Source organism: Triticum aestivum, chromosome 6D (genome assembly GCF_018294505.1).
Source record: "Triticum aestivum cultivar Chinese Spring chromosome 6D, IWGSC CS RefSeq v2.1, whole genome shotgun sequence".
Lineage (NCBI taxonomy): Eukaryota > Viridiplantae > Streptophyta > Magnoliopsida > Poales > Poaceae > Triticum > Triticum aestivum.
This window is the reverse complement of record NC_057811.1, coordinates 57,043,171-57,053,179: the sequence shown is the minus strand read 5'-3', so window position 1 is coordinate 57,053,179 and position 10,009 is coordinate 57,043,171.

The window sequence follows — 10,009 nt, the reverse complement described above, 5'->3', positions numbered from 1 at the left end:
GATACCACCTGATTCGCCCGGACAACAGATGCGTCGATCGTGGTATTGTAAGCCGGTGTGGACGAGTAAGTTGTCCTCCTCGTTGTAAGCCGGTGCGGACGCGAGAAATAACCATGGCGTTGTAAGGCGGCGTGGACGGATGAGTCGGCCACAGCATTGTAAGCCCGTGCGGGAGTCCGTTGAGTAAGGACGACCACCTGTGCCGATTGATGTTGGCACGCCTCCATCTCCGTGGTATAATGCCACTTTGTAATAAATAATTCTCCTGCCTATAAAACACAGCAGGGCAAAGTAGTTTTGCTTGGATGAATTAATATGTGCTTAAAAATAAATAAGATAAATAGCACCTGGTATTTTTGTCAAATAAACAAGGATGCTCGTGTTGGATGAATTTTCCGGTAGCCTGGCATGGTACAGATGCTTGCACGGCCTCCAGCGTCAACGTATGTTGGACTGTAAACTGTCGGGCCCTTCATGCGTTCATTGGACAGCAGGAAGGGGTCTGACCATAACAAGTTTAGCGTCGTCGTCGCTGTGGAGTAGTAATGGAGAAATTGATTCATCACTCTGACTAGTCTTTGTCTTTCACGTGATGGATGATGGTCCTCCTTGGAAATTGCGCCATTGTGCTTTTCAATTAGCACTAGTAGTAAGTCCTTGGAGCCATGCAGTAGTAGTAAGTCCTTGGAGCCATGCAGTAGTAGTAAGTCTTTGGAGTCCTAAACGGCGTCCGGCCAGGCAGTTTCAACACTCCCCAATTTCCCCTCTCCTTCAGGCAGCGTCAGGCGCTCGAGAGCAGAGGGCAGGATGGCTCAGCGGCAAAAGGCAAAGGGGAGTTAAGACAAGCTGGCAGGATGGCGGGGCCACACGCGGGACGAGCTGGAGAAGACCAGAACGAGGCGGCGCTGGCGCGGCGGCACAGGCTAGAGCGGGACACAGCCGCGGCAATAGGAGGGCAGCGTGACCGGCTCAAGATGGACGCCTCAGCAACAGCAAAAAGGCGGCTGGCGGTTCGGAACGGCAGTTTGAAGACGAGGCGGCGAAACCAAAAACTTGTCCTTTCCTTTCACGGGATCAACTCCTGGCGCTCTTTCCTTTCAACATCTCATCTTCTGACTGATGCCGACAGCTCCTGCTGATGTGTTTGTTTTTGTCACCCTATCCTCGGGAGTAGGAGTAGTCAGAAGACACCAAAATACGTAAGCGTTCGGTGCAGCCGATTCGCTTCAATCTCAACGGGAAAAGGAAATCTCCGGATTCGATCTTGATACGGACAACTATTTGCTTATCGGTCTCGGCGACTATTGTACGTAGCGGCGGCGACTCGGCGAATCAGACAAAGAAACCCTAACGACTTTGATACGTGCAGATGAAAACCCCCTTTGCACTTGGCTGTCTCGCAGCGACGAAGGAAAAAAAAGGTGATCCGGCCACGACGGATCGTCTGCTTGTATGCAACGGCGCACACAAATTTTAATTTTGTCAGACCTCATAGATTATAAACTTTGAAATTGACCCAGATCATTTCAACCCGGCTCTTCTTCATCCGAAAAATCACAAACTTCTCGATCACTGGAAGAGATCCCTCCAAGAACTCAACACCACCGTGCGCGAGCCCCACGGTGGGCGCCAACTGTCGTGGTTTTGTCACGGCAGATGTCCTTAGTGTCAGGACTTAGTCGTGAGGCTAGCGCATCTATGTAGTAGCTTGAGAGGGGTTGGGCGGAATTGAGAGAAGCAACACAAGACAAGGATTTAGACAGCTTCGGGCCCCGGAAAACATCATCCGGTAACAACCCTACATGCTTTTTGAGGCTAGGTCTCATTATGATCATGAGAGAGTCGCCGGCTCGGCCGGCTCTTTGTGTCTAGCCCTAAAAATTGTTTCTTGTTACTTGTTCCTCTTTGGGGTGCCCTGCCCCTCCTTATATAAGTTAGAGGGGCGGGTTACATAAGGAGTCCTAGTAGGACTAGGACTAGTCTATCTTCTCTTACAAGTTAATTACAAGTCCGGGTCTTGCTTCCTCGTCAAGGAAATATTCCTCATGCCCTCTGTCTTAAGCCGGCCCACCATAATATGAACCGGCCTACTGGGCCTTGGGCCTAGTCTTCTATGTGACCCGCCGTCGGGGCCATCCATGAGTCGTCTGACCAGTGAGCCGCCAGACCCGTGAGTCGCCAGTGCTTCGGCGGGTCATCGGTGAAGCGCCAAGTCCGGCCGGGTCATACTTCCGGCCGGGTCATACCGCGGGGTATATCCCCGACAGACCCCCTTGACAGTTCGCCTTGAATAAAACTCCTCCAGCAAGGCCCAACCTTGGTTTTACCATTTGCTACCTAAGCCTTTTTCCCCCGGGTTTTCGCGAGCCCGAGGGTCATCTTTATTTTAAACCCCCGGACCAGTGCTCCTTCGAGTGCTGGCCCAAACCGAGCGATGTCCGGCGCCCCCTGGGCAACCAGGGTCTATGCCAACCCGACGTCTGGCTCATCCGTTGTGCCCTGAGAACGAGATATGTGCAGCTCCTATCGGGATTTGTCGGCACATTCGGGGGCTTTGCTGGTCTTGTTTTACCATTGTCGAGATGTCTTGTAAACCAGGATTCCGAGACTGATCGGGTCTTTCCGGGAGAAGGTTTATCCTTCGTTGACCGTGAGAGCTTATGATGGGCTAAGTTGGGACACCCCTGCAGGGTATTATCTTTCGAAAGCCGTGCCCACGGTTATGAGGCAGATGGGAATTTGTTAATGTCCGGTTGTAGATAACTTGTCACTTGACCCAATTAAAATACATCAACTGCGTGTGTAGCCGTGATGGTCTCTTCTCGGCGGAGTCCGGGAAGTGAACACGGTCTGAGTTATGTATGACATAAGTAGGTGTTCAGGATCACTTCTTGGTCATGGCTAGATGACGTCCGTTCCGTTGCTCCTCTTCTCGCTCTCATTTGCGCAAGTTAGCCACCATATATGCTTTTGCCGCTGTAGCTCCACCTCATTACACCACCCTTTCCTATAAGCTTAAATAGTCTTGATCTCGCGGGTGTGAGATTGCTGAGTCCCCGTGACTCACAGATTCTACCAAAACAGTTGCAGGTGCCGACGATGCCAGTGCAGATGATGGCGTCGATCTCAAGTGGGAGTTTGACGAGGAACGTGGTCGTTACTATGTGTCTTTTCCTGATGATCAGTAGTGGAGCCCAGTTGGGATGATCGGGGATCTAGCATTTGGGGTTGTCTTATTTTCATCTGGATTTTGACCGTAGTCGGTCTATATGATTGTATTTTGGATGATGTATGATGATATTTATGTATTGTGTGAAGTGGCAATTGTAAGCCAACTCTTTATCCCATTCTTGTTCATTACATGGGATTGTGTGAAGATGACCCTTCTTGCGACAAAACCACTATGCGGTTATGCCTCTAAGTCGTGCCTCGACACGTGGGAGATATAGCCGCATCGTGGGCGTTACAAGTTGGTAATCGGAGCCAACCCCGACTTAGGAGCCCCCTGCTTGATCGAATCGCTGGCGTTGTTGAGTCTTAGGATTATATATATCGGAGAGTAGGATTCTTTTTACTCCTCAGTCCCTTCGTCGCTCTGGTGAGGTCTCCTGACGTAGAAGTTTTGACTATTCTCTCCTCAAATTTCACAAAAAAAAAATTTAGGATCACGCGGGTATCTTGGAATCGTTCCAATGGTTTTGTGACGAGAACATTGTTCTTGGTGCCTCCTGTCATTTATGGGTTGTGGCAGTGTCCCGGGGAGTTGAGCTCCGAGGTGTTGTCGTCACAATTTTATCGTTGCAGTTCTGGAATACCTGAGTTTCGCCGACATCAAAATCTCTTTTATGCAGTTGTTGGTGAGATCACCTCGACGCCACCCAGTACTGGGGCGGGAGTTCGGCAGTATTGCCATAACTTGTATAACGGATGTTTTTCGAAGGTTGAGGTAAACGATTTCCGAAGGTTTCTTGGTTATGTGTTGACGGATGGATACAGCTGGATCTAGGGATTGTTAGTTTGGGTGATATATTTTGTGTCCCCTGTATCCCCTACACCAGATTGCATAACCAGAAAGTTTCGGGAGTTTATAAGTGGGAATTCAAGTAGCCTTAGGATATCTTTCCGACAGACGCATGATATGAGATTGGGGTTCGACGTCTAGTGGTCCGCCTTTCCACGGTTGATTTTAAAGTGGTGTCGTAGTGTCTTAAAGAGTCCATGGCTTTGCCGGCTCGGGGACGCTTCGTATGTCATGTGCACAGCCTTGTACATGATGGTGCTGTATGATTGAGCCCGTGTGGGCCCCACCACGAAAACTTCGGACGAAATATCTATCATATGTTTGTTCCGGCTTATTCTGCAAGCCAATACTTTTTTTTATTTAGTATTGTGGTATTCGAGTTGCTTCGAATTCATATGTTCATTCCATATCTTTTTCAAGTGGCTTCTCAACTTATGGAAGTGTGATGATTTACTACGGAATTCATTCGTTCATCTTCGTTCGAATGTTTATTGTGAAGACTATATGTTGCAATTTCTATCCGTTGATTCTACTTATCTATTTTTCTATCGAGATACTAACGGATGTCACCCTCTTCAGGATGGCTCCGCCAACGCGTCAGAATCCGGATCGCAATGAAGGGAGTCAAGCGAACCCTCCGCCACCACCTCCACCTCCGGAGGCATGGCAAGCAATCATGGCAGCCACCAACGCCAATGCTCAAATGATTCTGCAACTCTTGCAAGAACGTACTCAAGGGCAAGGCAATTACGGCAATCAAGGTCAAGGCAACAATCAGTTTCACTTCGCCACTCTCAACCAGTTTCTCGCAAATCAGCCCAAGTCTTTCAGCTACTGTGCCGAGGCCACGGATGCCGATGATTGGCTTGTGGACATCAACAAGCATTTTGAATGTAGCAATGTCAGGCCTGAGGACTATGTCAAGTTCGCTTCTTTCAGCTCAGGACCAGCTGCTGATTGGTTCAATCAAGATTCAGAGGAGGTCGTGTAATCACTTGGACTGACTTCTGTCGGGACTTCAAAGCGCACCACATTCCACAAAGTGTTGTTGAGAGCAAGCATGAGGAGTTCCGCAATCTCAAGCAAGGCAACATGTCTATGTATCAATACAACATTCAGTTTCAGAAACTTGCTCGCTTCGCTAAACAAGACGTTCCTGATGAGAGAAGCATGATCTATCACTTCAGAGGTGGCCTTAAAGAGGATCTGCAGTTAGCTCTCGTTCTTGTTGAGCCTACTCACTTTGATCAATTCTATAATATGGCACTGAAGCAAGAGGCTGCTCAGCCCAAGTGTGAGGCTTCTAAGAACAGAGTTAGAGACGCAGTTCAGTCTTCTTCTTCCTCACTTGTGACAGCTAAGCAACAGAAGTTCTGGTTGCCTCCTCCTCCTCCGTTTCATCAGCCTTACCAGCAGAAGAACAAAGGTGGCCATGGTTCTTCCAAGTCTTCCAACTCTGGCTATCAGAACAAGTCTCAGAATCAAGCTCCAAAGTCCAATGCTCCTTATCACCATCCACTCTCAGAGGTGACTTGCAACAAATGTCAGCAGAAAGGTCACTATGCTAACAAGTGCTTCAACCAAAGGCGTCTTCCTCCTCCTCCTGTCAGATCTTCCAGCAATGCAGTGGTCAAGCATAATCCAAAGTCTGCAAAGGTGAACATGATGAATGCAGCTCAAGCGGAGGAATCTACTGATGTGATAATGGGTAATCTTCCTGTTAATGATATTCCCGCAAACGTTCTTTTTGATACTGGTGCATCTCTTTGTTTCATGTCAAGACCATTTGCATTTAAGCATGAGTTGGTTTATCAAGATTTGCCTAGACCGTTATCAGTTGTCTCTCCGGGTAAATTCATGAATGCAAGTTCCATGGTTCCGAATGTTACCATCAAGATGGGCGACTATAAATTTCAGTCTTCTCCAATTGTTCTTGGTGACTCGGATATTGATCTAATTCTTGGAATGGACTGGCTTTCTAAGCACAAGGCTCAACTTGATTGTGCTGCCAGGGAAATTCAATTGACACACTCGTCTGAGGATGTGATTATTTTTGCCGCTCGTGATGAAACCATTTGGTTTTTCTCTCTCCATGAGAAGGGCGAATTGAATGCCATATCTCAAATTCCAGTCATTTGCGAGTATCAAGATGTCTTTCCAGAAGACCTTCCGGGTATGCCTCCTCATCGGCCAGTTGAGTTCGTTATCAAACTGGAGCCAGGCACTGAACCCGTTTGCAAGCGTCCATACAAGCTTGGACCCAACGAGCTGAAGGAATTGAAGAAGCAGCTCGATGAACAAGAGCGTCTGGGTTTGATCAGACCGAGTTCTTCTCGATGGAGTTGTGGTGTTCTTTTTGTCAAGAAGAAGGATGGCACGGACGGACTTTGTGTCGACTACCGTCCATTGAACAAGAAGACAATCAAGAACAGTTATCCACTTCCCAACATCAATGAGCTATTTGAGCAACTCAAAGGTGCTAAAGTATTCTCGAAGCTTGACCTTCATATGGGTTATCATCAGATTCGCATTCATGAAGAAGATATTCCCAAGACAGCATTCAGAACGAGCTTTGGTTCTTATGAATATACTGTCGTGTCTTTCGACCTTGTCAATGCTCCTCCGGTGTTCTCTCGGATGATGAATTTCATCTTCAACCCCTATACCAATGAATTCGTTCTGGTGTATCTCGATGATATCTTGGTCTTCTCCAAGAATAAGCAGGATCATGCCAAACATTTGCGATTGGTGCTCGACAAGCTCCGAGAGTATCAATTCTATGCGAAGTTCTCTAAATGTGAGTTTTGGCTCGATGAAGTTCGTTTTCTTGGTCACATCATCTCTGCCAAGGGCATCGCTGTTAACCCCGAGAAGGTGTCCGCAGTTGTGGATTGGGAACCTCCTCAAAATGTCAAGCAGCTCCGCAGTTTTCTGGGTCTTGCAAGCTATTGCCGAAGATTCGTTGAGAATTTCTCCAAGATTGCAAAGCCTCTTTCCAACCTCCTACAGAAGCATGTGAAGTATGTCTGGTCTCCTGAGTGTGACGTTGCTTTCAACACTCTCAAAGAGAAACTAGTCACAGCTCCTGTCTTGACTCCTCCTGATGAATCCAAGCCGTATGAAGTTTTCTGTGATGCTTCTCTCCAAGGTCTCGGTGCTGTGTTAATGCAAGAGAAGAAAGTTGTGGCCTATACCTCTCGTCAGTTGAAGCCCAACGAGAAGAACTACCCCACTCACGATCTTGAGTTGGCGGCAGTTGTCCATGCATTAATAACGTGGAGACATCTCTTGTTGGGAAGACAAGTGGACATTTTCACTGATCACAAGAGTCTCAAGTATATCTTCACTCAGCCCAACCTCAACCTCAGGCAGACTCGATGGGTCGAAATGATTCAAGAGTACAATCCGAGTATCGAATATACTCCAGGCAAGGCCAATGTCATTGCAGATGCTTTAAGCAGGAAGGCTTATTGCAACAGCTTAATCCTCAAGCCTTTCCAACCGGATCTTTGTGAAGCTTTCCGCAAGCTGAATCTCCAAGTTGTTCCTCAAGGCTTTCTTGCCAACCTCATAGTATCTCCTACTTTGGAAGATCAAATTCGTGAGGCACAACTCCTTGATGCCATGGTGAAGAAGGTGAAACGTGGTATCGACAAGGGTCTTTCCAAATACAAGTGCTATCGCATTGATGACAGAGACACTTTATTATTCGAGGACCGTATTGTGGTTCCTAAAGGTGATCTAAGGAAAGTCATTATGAACGAGGCGCACAATTCTCTCCTTTCCATTCATCCTGGAAGTACGAAGATGTATCATGACCTCAAGCAGTCGTATTGGTGGACTCGAATGAAGCGAGAAATTGCTCAATTCGTGAATGAATGTGATGTCTGCCGAAGAGTGAAAGCAGAACACCAACGACCAGCTGGTCTCCTCCAACCTCTTGCTATCCCAGAATGGAAGTTTGATCATATCGAAATGGACTTCGTGACTGGATTTCCCAAGTCCAAGCGCGGAAATGATGCTATCTTCGTTGTCATCGACAAGCTTTCTAAAGTGGCTCATTTCCTTCCAATCAAAGAATCCATCACAGCAGCTCAGCTGGCAGAGCTCTACACCTCCAGAATTGTCTCCTTGCACGGCATTCCACAATTGATTTCTTCAGATCGTGGAAGCATCTTCACCTCTAAGTTCTGGGACTCCTTCCAGAAGGCCATGGGCACTAACATTCGCTTCAGCACAGCTTTCCATCCTCAAACTAGTGGCCAAGTCGAGCGAGTCAATCAAATTCTTGAAGATATGCTCAGGGCTTGTGTCATTTCCTTTGGCATGAAATGGGAAGATTGTCTTCCATATGCTGAATTCTCCTACAACAACAGCTTCCAAGCGAGTTCGGGCAAGGCCCCATTCGAGATTCTCTATGGCAGAAAGTGTCGTACTCCTCTCAATTGGTCAGAGACTGGTGAACGCCAACTTCTTGGCAATGACTTAATCACTGAAGCTGAAGAAATGTGTAAAGTCATCCGTGATAATCTCAAAGCCGCGCAATCGCGCCAGAAGAGCTACTATGATAGTAAGCATCGTGATTTGGCTTTCGAGATCGGAGACCATGTCTACCTCCGCGTCTCTCCAATGAAAGGCACTCGTCGCTTCGGTATCAAAGGGAAGCTTGCCCCTAGATACGTGGGTCCTTTCAAGATCATTGGCAAAAGAGGCGACCTCGCCTATCAACTTGAGCTTCCTTCCAACTTCGCGAACGTGCACGATGTGTTCCACGTGTCACAGCTCCGCAAGTGCTTCAAGACGCCTGAGCGCACTATCGACTTCGAAGAGATTGACCTCCAAGAAGATTTGTCTTATCATGAGCACCCCGTTGCTATTCTTGAAGAAACTGAGCGCAAGACTCGCAACAAGTCAATCAAATTCCTGAAAGTGAAGTGGTCGCACCATTCCGACCGGGAAGCCACCTGGGAACGCGAGGACCATCTCCGTTCCGAATATCCGGAGTTCTTTCAGTCCTAGATCTCGGGACGAGATCCTCTCGTAGTGGTGGAGTGTTGTAACACCCCGCATGTAACTTGCCATATTTGTAACTCCGACTCTTGCCATTTCCGGCTATGTGTTATGATTTTCCCTCCGTTGTCGGGTTTTGTCTTTCGTTTTGTATTTTGTCATGTCATGCATTTTTATATCATGTCATCATGTGCTTTGCATTCGCATACGTGTTCGTCTCATGCATCCGAGCATTTTCCCCGTTGTCCGTTTTCCAATCCGGCAGTCCTATCTTCTCCGGTGCTCCCCTCTTGTTTTCTTTCGTCTGCGTGTGTCAAACTTTCTCGGAATGGACCGAGGCTTGTCAAGTGGCCTTAATATACCACCCGGAGACTACCGGTCATGTTTCGTTCCATTCGGAGGTCGTTTGGTACTCCAACGGTTAACCGGGCATCCGCAAAGTCCATTTGAGTGTCCAGCAAAACCCCCCTCAAAAACCAGCCCAAAACCCACCAAACTCTCTTCCATGCTCTAGGTCGTTCGATCACGATCGTGTGGGCGAAAACCGCACCTCATTTGGAGGCTCCTAGCTCCGTCTACCTATTTATATGTGGGCATCCCGAAAAACGGAATCGCAGACGAAACCCTAGTTTCTCCACCGCGCGCCGCCGGACGAAATCGTCTGCCGACGGACACGTCCGCCCGCCTGCGCCGCCGCCACGTGTCGCCGCCGGATCCTCCACCGCGCCGGCCCGCCCGGCCCGTCGCGGGCCCGCCGGCCCGCACCGCCGCCCGCGCCCCGCGCCTGCCGCCTCCTCCGCGCCGCCGTGCTCACCGCCGCCGCCGCCGCGGGCATCGCCGCCGCCGGCCTGCTGTGCCCCGCCGCCGCGGTCGCGCCGCCCCCGCCGCCCTCCGGTCTCCCTCTCCTCCGCCGGCGCCGCCATCCCTCTCCCTCCTTCCTCTTCGGCCGGCGAGCACCCGAGCGCCGTCGAGCCCGAG